Raw genomic sequence first — 13,387 nt, forward strand, 5'->3', positions numbered from 1 at the left:
TTCATTATGCATGTCCCTGAAGAGAAATACAACCAAACTTGTTCTCTCCATAAGGGGAAATTGGAACACGAGTATTTTATCCATGTTCTTTGATAAGATGCTCAGAGTACATTTCTAATGAGTATGCTAAATTTAAAAAAATGTGTATTATTGTCTTGTTCCTTTCCCTGAACTGTAAAACAAATCTTTTCTCCCCTGTTTGAGACAGTATTCATTCAGCAAACTGTGATGCATGCAGGTCATTAGGCAGTACTTTTAGTCCTACCTACAGCTGTCAATTAAAAAGGACTATATATCCGAAAATAAAATAGAGTAATTGGTTATGTTGTGACCATCTAGCTAACAAAGAAGGTAAGGTGGTATTCTAAGCAATTAATAGTTATCTACAGTAATCTTTATAAGGCTTTTTACATCAAAATCAGATGTATCTGTCTTTGAGTTCAGAACTTCCATGTTTTGCCAGCAACATCCTTTGTCTTGTCTTCACCATATTTTTCATTTTGCTCTGTCCTACTGCACCAAAATGCCCATCCTTTCTGCATTTGAATTTGTAAAAAGAAAAACACCTTCAAACCCTTTCTATACAGCTAAAGGGTAATTGGGGCGTGACTGAAAGTGAGTTGGCAGAAGCCCTAAAACGACTGACGTGGGCTTACATCAATTTCCAGGGATTTATGTCAACCTCTGTGCTTGAGGTCCACGGCATGCATGGCTGATTTGGCTTTTGCTTGCTATTGAGAGATGAAACGGCGGCAGTAACGAGGGCAACTTTATTTCACTCGTGGTTTTGTGAGGAGGGGGAGCTTTTATTTATTCATTTATTTAATATGCATAGGTGGTTTCCATCCTTGCTGCTTTTAGGCTGTGTTATTGCATCCAGATGGGGATACACCTTGATCTGGTCAGAAGCTGGAGTTACTGCATGTGCCTTGAGAAGGAAGGAACGCGCTTCCTGTGGTATTTGAATCCTTTCCAAACTGGGGCTATTTTCTAGGCGTGTTGTGACTTTCGGCTCCAAAAACCTGAGGGCTACATTGTGCTGTGTTTTATTTTCCACACATCATCCTATGCTGGATAGCTAGGAATTCTGGATCTGCAGCCACATCCCAGATCTGTATTTGTCTTGGAGTAATAGGGATTCCTCCCCCCTTCCTATGGGCAGCAAATCAAACCCAGCTGTGCAATTGTAGCCAGAACAGGCTTTGGAAGAAGCATGGTCAGGCATTCGTTCTGCATGATTCAATAAACCAAACAGCCTCGAATTAAGAATTAACACATAAGGTTGTATTTCATGTGCTTGATCTTGTTCCCGTTTGTGGTTGAATCTGGACCTGTTTAGAAGCCACACACACCAGTGTGGCATAGAAAGGGCAGATGAGAAAGCACAGAGAAAGACTCCTGGAATCAGCAGACAGTGTTCCTTGGCTGTATCTATGGTTATGCCTTTTACAGCTGCTACTGAAAAAAGCACGAGTACAAGGGAAATTTTTTGACCAGTCTGAATGTATACTTGCACACTTAAACTCATTTGCAAAAGGCATAAAAACAAAATTATCACAGCCTTTACGTCTCTAACAGCTAACAAGGCACATCCATTTTCTAAGCTTGCAGAATGGTGTTATGTAGGAGAAAGATACTATTTCGGGATACAGGCTGTGTTCAAGAAAGTTAAATTCACCAGTCATATAGGAAAGGGGCTTGCATTCTGCACACAAGGTCATAGGTTATTTATATTTAATATGTGACATCTGGCATTTTAAATAATTTCCTTGGCTAATTACCAGTGCCTGGGTGAAATGTGAAACTTCTGCCGTTTGGGAATTAAAAGGAAAACAAAAACAAAAGCAGATTGGAAAGTTTTGTAGGAAAATTAGGAGTTGTCCTAATTCAGGCATTAGAATACATGGTAACAGCAGATAGAGTAAGAGGGAGTAATTTGACTGAACTTGGATAAGTTTTAAGTTTTCAGTGAAAATCTGCAGCCATCCTTTTAAGATTCCCTATGCCACGACTGTTAATTACGATTTGATCAATGGGGCATTTGTAATAGCAAGATTACAAAGTTTTTAAAAAAAAGATTGCCTACAACGTGTGTGTTGACAAAAACATACCTACATAAAAACTTAATGGGGTCACAGTCTCATTTAACCATTTTACAGTTTTCCCAAGAAGTTTCATCGCTCTCCTAAACTTACTACATTCATATTAGTACACTTTAATATATTTTTCTTCAATATATTTTTACATTAACAACCATTGCTTTGCTTTATTGTTTGTTTAACATTCTGCCATGTAAAGCAGACATTACTTCATAAAGTTTGCTGCTAGTTTATATTTCTATAGTTTTACGGAGCAGGTTGGAATCCTCCCATTTGGAGGTTACCATCACACATGTTAAAAAGTCTAGAGGGTCTAGAAATCTGGCACTTAACTGCATGGCTCTTTTCACAGACTTTATATTCATAGTACTCTGCTCTCAGATCACCAAGTGAAAAGAAAGTAAAATTATCAACTGCTTTATTACTGATATCAATATATAAGGACACTCCAGGCACGAGTTCTTGCTTCTGAAATGATTGCTTTTACAGATACCTTAGAGTCTTATTACAAAGCCTAAAGTGGTTTGTGAGTGAAATCAGATGACAACGGAGATTGCTACCAGAACAAGAACAACCTCCTTTAATGTACAGTGATGTTTGCATCAGATAAATATTTGTGAAGACTCAAATGAAGTTTCATAAAAGCTCTTAGCCTTGATACAAAGACTAAGGTGTCATTTTACTTACTTTCCGTGTTTTAACGTTCAGTTTTGACTGTTCATTAGCCAGCAGACAGTCCTCTTGTACACAACTGCGATATAGAAAATATAGGTTCTGTTCCAATTTCTTGTAGTCTAATTCTCAGACTTTTTCAAAGCGGCACAAGTAACTTGCTATTTATATGGACACTTAAAACACTGCCTGAGTTTCACTCTAAGGTGAGGATAATACAACTTATGTTGTTCCTCTTTTCACTTAGATTGCAAATGCCTCTGAGTAAGGACTCTCAAGTCTGGAATACTTCTTATATGCTGTGTTTGAACAGTCAAGCAGCCTGGCTAGATGATTTGGGTTAACGTTTCTCTTCGTACTGGAAAAGGAGAAGCATCGCACAACTGTTATAGCAAAATGGAACACTAGTCTCCAAGCCTTTAGCTATTCTGTTCTAGGATCTATACATACTATGATATGGTTCTGTTTTGTTCAAGTGTAATGCATGTGCAGTTTTTCTGTATTTCATATATACATTCGATGTCCTTTGATTAGCTTAGATACAACCACAATCTCATGTGCTTAAGTCATTCCTCCATATATACTCTAATTTAATAAAAGATACATAGCCTTTGCTTATGTATGTATGCCTTATTATGCCTTTGTTTATGCTTATGTATACATAGCCTTTACTAGCAAATTAAGGTTTCTTTATCAGTATATTAATTGTCTTCAGGGGTAGCAAAAGAATATTTTCCCTCATTACAGCTTTTCACCATAATTCATAATAAGAAAACAGAATAAATGTATTACTAATCTTTTCTTGATATGCATATTCCCAGGTTTCTGTGTAAAGCCTGATGGGCTCGCTCTTCAGCGGGAAGGACTGTCAGCCTTGTGCAAATCACTCTTTTGTCCTTGACTCAGATCAGATTAAGCCAACGTAAAACAATGGGTTCTAGTGCTGCGGAAAACTTTAAAGGCTCCCTGGTAGTTTGGATCTTGGACTTCTACCTTTTCTCTGTGGGACTGGATCCATTTTGCAGTTGTTAGATCACGTGTGCTCACACTACTTGCTTAGTCTGTGCCTAATGAGCTTTCTGACCCAACATCTTCATTTGGATACAAGAGGTTTCAGCTGAGAGGCAACAGGTGTTGAACACGATTACCGTATCCCAGCTATGGCAGGTGTTTGTGTGTCTTTTTTGCTGTGATCCATTCCAGTATAAAGTCAAGCAGGCCAGCCAGGTGGTTTACGTTTAGTTTTTCCTTTGCATTGGAATAGAGGCAGTAGCTTTTCATTAGCAGCTCTTGCCTCTCAGTTTTTCAGTTGACTGAGTTTCCGCCTGGCTTGCTGTCCAGATTGCATGTAAGAGGGTTGATTCTTCTTTGACAGAGCGAGGGCTGGGAGGTTTAACTATTTGATTCAGTCACAGAATCAATCCTCACTACAGTCAGTCATCTGATATTATGCTGCTCGTCCCCGTCCTTGTCTTTCTACCTTAACCCCTTCCCAGGAACAGGCTTAGCTGCATCCTCTGGCTTCTTATATGACAGACTGGATTGGGATAAAGGTACTGCAGTATATTAAACATTTATGGAAAGCAGAAAAGACAAAATACAGAAAGGAATAACTGATTAAATACTATCTCAGTATTCTTACGAGCTGGAGAATGAGCCATTCAACTAATGAAGTGACCCCGGCTCTGGAAGAGTATTACTCAGTAAAGGTTCACCCACTTAAAATTAATTTATTTTTGCTGTACTTGCAGATCCTATGTATTAGTTCATCAGATATGTATAAAGAATGGTTTAGCTGTTAATTTATATTGAACAAATTTCAATGAAATCTCACATAAAATGGATTTTTAACATGTTTTCAAACTAGAAACCTTATCCCAAGGATTCATGTCATCTAGTCGGTGAGCAAAAACAAATCATATGATCAGTCTTTTTGCTTTCATTATCAAAAAGGCCAGAGATGTCTGAATATGCACAAATCATCTGTCTACAAACGCAAAATAAAATGTTTGACCTGCTGCTTACTCCTCTGGAGACCAGGGCCTGGTGCTCCCATATGTTAAGAAGAAATAATACCAATAAGCCACAAGGAGGTAACTAATGATAAACTACAGAACAAATATTTTCAGATTAAGAAAACTGGTAAAAGGCTGAAGTTGTTAATTAAGCATTATGTCATCATTTGATCAGTAAATGATTCTTACCAAACTTAAATAGATTATCTTCCCATTAAAAAAAAGAAATTTGTCTGAAACAATTGTATGAATCATGACATTAACAGCGATTCACGTTAAAATAAAGAATACATCCATTCTAAAGCATGATACAGATTTCTGAGTGGTCAAAATCTTTTTTCTCATGTACTTCATTGCATAATGTCCTTTTGAGGCATTAAAATTGCTTGGGTTTGACAGACCAAATATATGATTATGTGTACAATATGTTATGTGCCTTTGTCACTTAAAATGTTACCTAGTTTACATTTAAAGCATTCAAGACTGCACTGGTTACTGATAAAAAAGGTAACTATTAATTTTTATTCTTATTCAGTTTGATTTTTTTATAAAGCATTTGCTGATACCAAAGTTCACAATCTGTTGATTGATCAGAAAGCAGCCAACAATTGCAAAACGTATCATTAGAAAATTGCTCAGCATGCAGGCTACTCTCTCATCTTGTCAATTACATCTAGTTTCTGTCATTGTTAGGCAAAAATGTCATAGTAGTTACATCCAGAATGGTAGTAACAATAGGGAGGCAAAGAATATAAGGTAGTGGAAACAAGTCACCTCCATGATAAAGGTAAGTGATTGGTAACAAGTAGTTTAATATCCCTAAATGAAAGGCACTATATTAAAGTTAAAAGCTATTTAGGGAGAAAGCAGAATGGAAGACAAAAAAATATGTTAGAAAACCTCTATATACTATACATGTAACATCCACGAGGTAGCAGAAACACAGCAAAATGATGTTTTGTCCTTGAAAAATTAAGTTCCTTAAACAAAACCAAGAGGAAGACAAGGTTTGTAAAACATGCTGGGTTGACATCACCAAAGAAAAGTAATTAGCACAAAACCCAGTTTAGGCAGCAAATTATAAACGGACCGGTGCCTTACATTGTGAACTCCAGTGAGTACACTACAGTGATCTTCACTCCATAGTAGGGAGACTGACGTTTGCGAAAAGGATACCAAAGACGGAGGTGGTTTTTTTATATAGATACCTGCAGACTAACACTGCTAAACTATTGGTTGGAAACAGATTCTGATCAGAACTGATTTGGTACAGCTTCAACCAATATCCTGAAGATAAGAAGATGCCATATATGCAACATATGGCATATATGCCATATGCAAACCATCTTCAAGGCCTTTTCCACAGATGGAAGACTAAAACAAACCAGAGTTTTAGCAATGACTGCTGTGAAACAAATATCTGGATGAAAAAGAATGCAACCCCCCTGAAGATCTAAAAAAGGTCAGAACTATTACCTGGCACAGAGTAAAGTGTTCTTTCATAGGGACATAATGAGGTTTTAAAGATATGTTTTTGATAAAGATAATACAATGGGGGGAAATTCACAAAAAAAGAGAGTTTGATGACCCTCTGAGAAAGAAAAAGAATAATCAAGAAAACAGCAAGAACAATATTCCAACTGGGAATTCATCTAATTGCAAGTTAAAAAAGCTTGAAGACTATTGTTTTGCCTATTCTGTCTCCCTTTACTCTTTCTATTTTTATAGACTAAAAGCCAAGCAAAACATTATCAAAAAGATGGACAATTTTTTGAGGTAAAATATCTACTGCTGATATGGCATCTAACTTTTATCCTGTTACAAAGAAAGAAAATAGGCAGACTCTAGATACAAGGGTTTTAATGTCAACATCTAGAAGAGAAAGATAAGAGGAGAGTAATGTAAAGAGATGTGTAAATACACTCACAGGTAGGCACCACTGACAGTGCCCTCCACAGAACCACAGCAAGTAAACTAATGCAAATAGGTGCCATATATTCAGACTCTTACCTGGTCAGCCATTGAGACAGCAGGAATAGAGGGTATCAGACTGAAATCCAAGGTCAGACAACAAAGGACACATTTTCAAAAGATTACAGTAGTATGACTGCAACACTGTCACTGTAAATAGATGTTTGTGGCAGGCTAGCTGGTGATAATAGATAGCAGGATATCAGCCTATTTCCTATTTAAATAAAACCGAACATGCGCCTCTTCCAAGTCTTGTTCAGTCTGCAACTGAACAGTCCAAAATGTTTTCTGAAGGCACATAAAGAAGAAGATTTTAATCTAGGGGAGGATCCTGAGGAATAACATGTGTTTTAGCAATAATGTGCTGAGTGGTAATATGCATTTGGTTAAGTTCCTCTCCGAGCAGGAGGTTATGGGTTGAAGTACTTAAAGTGAAAATACCTCACAAATACAGCTGAAAAAAAGGAATGAATTAACCCATAAAACCACCAAAATGACAGGTTTCTAAACAAAATGAGAGAACTAAGTTATTTTTTGAAAAAATATTTTAATATTTATAAACTAACATAAAATTATAAAATACAGGGAAGTGCTAGTACTTTCATGAAAATTTCTTCATTAACTTAATAAATCCTTTTGCTAAACTAGATATACTCACAGACAAGAAAAGGTGAGGTCTCTGGTATCTGCTACTCAGTTTTCAATATGAATTAAAACACACACATCTTCTCAAGTTTTGCTCAATTAAAAAAGAAGAAACAATCAATCAGCCATGAAGTGGTTTCTGCTGGGCAGGGATTCAGCAGGAAGTAGTCAACAGGACTGTATGCACCCACAATCACTATAATGTATGACTTTTTTAGCATGTAGTAGCATTAAGCTGTCCTGATGGCTTTGCCATGCTTTTGCTCAGCAAAAAATGCTGAAGAGAACAACAGCTGCCCTTCTTGGTGCTCTCCTGCAGACTGTAATCCTCTGGGTTTACACAGTTGTTCAAGAAACATTAAAAGGAAAAGCCTTCTAAAGCACCAGAGGCACCAAATGGGAAACTGCTTGCTCAAGTTTTATCTATATTAAGAAAAAGTGTATTTTATGCTTTTAAAATTTTTACAGTGGCACCTTCCAAAAACAGTCAATATATTAAAGATCCATATCACAGAATACTGTTTCATATTTATTATCACAAAGGGAGGGGTGTGTCTGCTACAGTAGGACCATAAACTGGAAATGAATCTTTTCCAGTCAAGACAGTACATGAAAGTTATTCGTCTAGCAGCTTCCAAAGTTGTAAACCCAGTTCAACTGGCTACCAGGCTCTGACTGTGCTTGGTACAAAACAACTGGTATGTACCAGTGAATCAGACAAAAGATCAAACTAAAAATAGTTTCAACATCGGTATTTATACACCTTCAGAGTATTAAAAACAGTCTTACTGGATTTCTTGGTCTTTTTCTCATTGGGAAAGCCCTAACAAATTATACTGAGGCTGTTACAAAATTGATTGTAAAAGTTTAAAATTAAGCTTTAAAATTAGAGTAGAAAACAATTGTAAGCCAAGAAATGTTAGAGTAAAACTTGAAAGAAATCCAAATTTGTTAAGGCATAGAACTTCATATAGTATATCCAAGCAATGTTAACTCTTTCCTATAACAGTCCTTTAGCTGGAAAATAAATCTGATCCATCTTTTAAGTATGATTTTAATCTGGAATTACAATCTCTTACTACAGTAAATTATGTCAAACATTTGGTATTAATATACCACCGTTGCTGGTGTCAATAACTTTGTGAAATATCTAAAACTCTTCTGTTAATTAAATGTAACATCAATTCACCGTGTTAGGCTTCACGTTAGGAAATAGTAACTATATGTGGTTTATATTGCTAAGAGAATCACAAATAAAAAAGATCCTAAAAGGAAAGGAATGGTTGCCAGTAAACTGTACAAGACCAAAGGTTAAGTAACTCTCAGAACATGAGGTTATGGGTCGAAGTAGTTAAAGGGAAAATATCCCAGAAATACATTTCAGAAAATGAACTAATTAACCTATAAAATCACCAGAATGACAGGTATTTAAACAAAAGGGTGGGAATAATTCCTTTTTGGGAAATCTACTTCAATATTTTTAACATAACTGGCCCAAATAGGACTCAAAATTAAAAATCAAATTAGAATTGTGTAGGATTTAAATTCCTTTGTACTTAGTATCTGCATTTCTCAGTAGTGGCTCAATCACTCAAGAAAAACAGTGTTCTTAAAGGGAAGTTTTCGTATTTTTTCTCCTTCAGTTTAGGGTGTATTTCTATACACCTTAAGCCAACCTAATTTACAGTTGCCATAGCCTGGCCCTCCACCCTACCCTTAGCTGCTCAGTGATTTGTGCTGATGTGAGCACTGTGCAGTAAGTCAGCTCAGGGATTTGAGCCAGTTAAAAACTAGCTCTCCAAAGAAAGCAACTTTTTGTCTCAGTTCCCTGAACTGGCTCATTATATGGTAGCACGAGTGGCACAAGGGAGGGACCTCAGCTAGCTCAGTTTCATGCATGTTTGATATAAGGTCCTAGACAACCCCTGGGACCATCGGCTGTTCAACAGTCAGTGGCTAACCATCTTTATATAATTCACAGTCTAAATAGTGATTTAAACTATAATTAGCTTTAGGTTCCACTAATATGGCAGCTAGTAAATTCAACAGATGAAACTTCACTAAATGTGGTACTTCTGACAAGGGAACGGTGACATCTTTCAGCAGCAAGTCACAAATCACCCCGCACGACTTGTTATAAATTGTTAGCTAGAACCAACAGAGTAAAGGTGCAGTGAGATAGCTGCACCAGTCTAACACTTGCCTGTTACAGAAAGGAGGGCTTCTGCTTGCTGTCGCTCGTATGACCCTCAGAGAACTGACTTAACTCACTAAACCAGATGGAAACGTCTCACTCACTTTTCCCGTGTTAATTTTCTGCCTGGGGCAGTATGAGGTGGGAATGGAATCACTTTCTTTTGGAAGCAGCAGGTTTTTTCAGCTCAGCTCAGCCTGCCACCTCTGTCTCTGAGGCTATGGATGCGTGTCCCGGTCTGATTGCTGCTGGGTTCGGTGAAGAGGTTACCCCTCCCAGCCACCTACACAGCTTACACAGGGAAGCAGTGAACGTGCCCTTTTCAGTTACAGTTAAAATAAGCCATGGTAGCCCACACAGCTTAAACAGCAGATCTTCCTTACCTCCCTTTGAAAATTGGGATGGAGCCTGTATCTTGGTCGTAACGTTATCGCCTTAGTTTTCTTCGCCAACGACGCACCTGCCTATGCCCCAGCGCCAGTTCTCTGAGGTATCTTGTGGGTGTGTACCAGAGCTCTCTCATCATGCACCTATTTTGAAAGGAGGCCACAACAGACGTGTGAAAGACAGGGCTTTGCATATAGCCCTTTCCTGTTCCTCTGTTGTTGTGCCTTCTACACACCTTCTCCATTAAAAAAAAAAAAAAAAAAAAAAAAGAGTAACTTGTACCAACTGAACATACCCAGTTTCAAAAAAAATAAGGTACTGATAATGATGAACCTGCTGCTTCAATATAAATTGTTGATTGCTTGCCTTGTGCCAAAGTGTAAAGAAAGGACAAAAAAACCTTTTAAAACATGGGGTATCTGTAGCTTGGATCAAAGAACAATCTATGGAGAATGAACGCAGGGTAGCAAAAGCACAATCACAGGTTTCTGACCTACAAGACTTGCAGGAAAAGCCAGCCCAAGTCAGGTACAATACAGAAACCACTGGGACTGGTTCAGTTTGACTGAATGCCAGAGCACACTCTAACCTAGGGAACAGAGCCAGACCTGACCCCATTTGCAGGAACTTTGTTGCTGTTTTAAACACGTATCTTTACTGTGCCAGATAACAAAGATGATATTAACTTAGCAATTAAAGAATAATTACCAAAAGAAGCAACGCTTTGATCCGCACCAGTTAGTCAGACTGCCATTAATGCCCACTGGGTATATTAAGTATAGATCTTTCTCTAACAACATTTTAATCAATTTGAATAAATAAATTAATTTAGGCTACATGATAAATTAAACCTGCTAAGTCTCAACCCCCCCTCCTTTACACATTTATACTTAAAATCAGCAACCTAGCCATTAAGGTAAATTGCAGTTACAACAAGTACTAGGAAATTAATATTTACATCTGTTTGTACTTTGAGACTAATAAGAATATGGTGTTAGGCAATACCAGCTTAATGGTTTCTTCCTTCCCTCTGCACCATAGAAGCATGCCATCTGCTCAGCTGTTTTGGCACAACCCTTTATGAAACCACCCTGTGAGCCAGACCAAGGGAACTGACCCAGCTTCACTCTTTATTTGGGGGAAGTGGGGGAGGATTGTTCAGGTCAGATAAGTTCCCTGATCTGATCCAAGTGCAGCCCCACAAAAAGCTGTGTCAGCACAACTGTTCAGGGATGGTGTAGTGGCTGCAATAAGCAACGCAGACCAAGGATATCTTAAGTTAGTACTGCTGCCAAATGCTTTGTGTCACGAGACAAAAGTGCAAGAGCAGTGCTAGTCACCGTGCATGCCCGCAAGGGGCAATAGTTGGAGAGAAACACTCTAATACATTGCAGTTGTATCAATGTTCTTTACAAATGTCAATAAAAAAACCTGCGAACAAGTATATAAATGAACAGATGGTATCTCAGGGATAAATGCTGTGAATACATTGCTGTAGAGTGACTTCAGAAGAAAACCTGTGATGAGGCTGATCAATAGTGAAACCTGGAGAAAGTAAGTCTGAAAAGTACATATTGAGGTTTATTGCAAGTGATAAAGACAGGGCTATTGAATTATTTGCTATAGGATTTTCTCCTATTAACCTTAGTTTTAGAGATACATTTTGTATTCAGTAAAGAGAAAAATAATCACTTCAAAGGATCATTGTCAGGAATAAGTGATATGCAATAGTAAATCATCAAGAAAAACAGACTGAAACTTACTTCAAGTAAGAGAGAATCTTTAAAGCGCTTAGACAATTCATCAGTTTATCCCCCTGCCCACAATTCATACCAGTACCTCTGAAAACAAACAATCTATCTGCTAGGGATGATTGTTGTTCTAAGCCGTGGCCCTGATGAATATGTTCTTTAGTCTCACATGTAAGAGCTACAAAAGGTTAAAAAATGTGGGTATAGTTCAGATAAACATCTAAGAGTTTGGAAATTCATCTGAACACTTTCTGTCAGAAAAAAATGTGCTGTAAGTCTCGTGAGAAAAAAGGCTTATTTGTGATGTTGCTGGCACTTTTATTTCTGTTCTCAGCTGGAATATGATGAGAGTAGTCAACTTCTCACATGGTGTTTTGTCTTCAAAAGTTGTGGGGAAAAAGTTCAGTTCTAAAAATAGAAGATTACAGAGAAACTCTTATCCTATGTAAACTGACTTTGCCTCTGTTACTAAAAGAGACAATGAGATGGTAAAATAAAGTTTTGGTAAAAACTAGAAAGTTGCATGCAGTTAAAGAAGAAATCACTGTTTTCATTTTACAAGTTAAAAAAATCCCCACATATTCAACTTGAAAGACAGCTTCTCATTTTTAGTTACATAGCACTAAATCAGAAATGCCTCTTTTAATTCACTTGAATAATATATCTGACAAACACCAAGTTCTTACGGCAGTGCCTTGAAATGAAGCTTGGCTATACACAGCAGTAGGACTAGGGTCTTAGCTATGGATGGAGTAAATTGTCTACAGCAGATAAGTTACTTCCAAAACCTAAATTTCATTTTAAAAATTACTTAGAAATTTATCAGTCTTTCATTATAAGTCAGTGGGATATAGTCCCCGATATTAGTCCTGAAAATGGAACTTGAACATTTAAATTACTTGGACTTGTTGAGATTTTTTTTACCAACAGCTTTACGTCTTTACGTGACAAACACACATATTTGCAGGGGCAGGCTATGGTGTACACGTGCATATAAACTTTCATGCTGTAGCTCCAGCAGACTGCTCTATCCCCCCAAGGGCAGCTAGAGAAACAGCACATCACTTTCATAATGGCAGTTCTCCCTTCTGACAGATCAGGTATTTTTTTGCTGAAACAAATGGATATGCTTTATACTTCCTTTGACTAGCGCTACTGGGAACTCTTTTAACAGATTTCTAATGTCACACACATCCAAGTCAACCACGTTGCTAAATCTACAGGACATAGTCTGATAAATACGGCTTTTGTCAGCAGAGCTGACTTAAACCACCCGCGTCTCCAGGCTCCTTGTTCCCTTCCTTTTCTTTCTCCCTTGTTGCCCCCAAACAACTGTTTGGAGGGTTGGTGAAAGGGGTGTGGAGAGAGGTTGTTTTTAACCTGTATCAATTCCCTACTCTGTTTTAGCATAAAATCCTGTAAACAATTGTACTGACACTACTGAGACAGTGATGAAGACGTGGGGAATGAACAGCTGGGGATTGAGGAGCACTGACATGAGAAAAGGTGTTCATCAAACTACAGCAGCCATCCTGTCTGAGCATAAGATGTTTCTGCTACTTATCTAGGCAGCCAATTAAAGGAGAATTCTTGGAAAGCAAGAAGATGTCAGTTAAAGATGGCAACAAGACTTGTCCTTTAAATAATAAAACT

Source organism: Accipiter gentilis, chromosome 7, assembly GCF_929443795.1.
Source record: "Accipiter gentilis chromosome 7, bAccGen1.1, whole genome shotgun sequence".
Lineage (NCBI taxonomy): Eukaryota > Metazoa > Chordata > Aves > Accipitriformes > Accipitridae > Astur > Astur gentilis.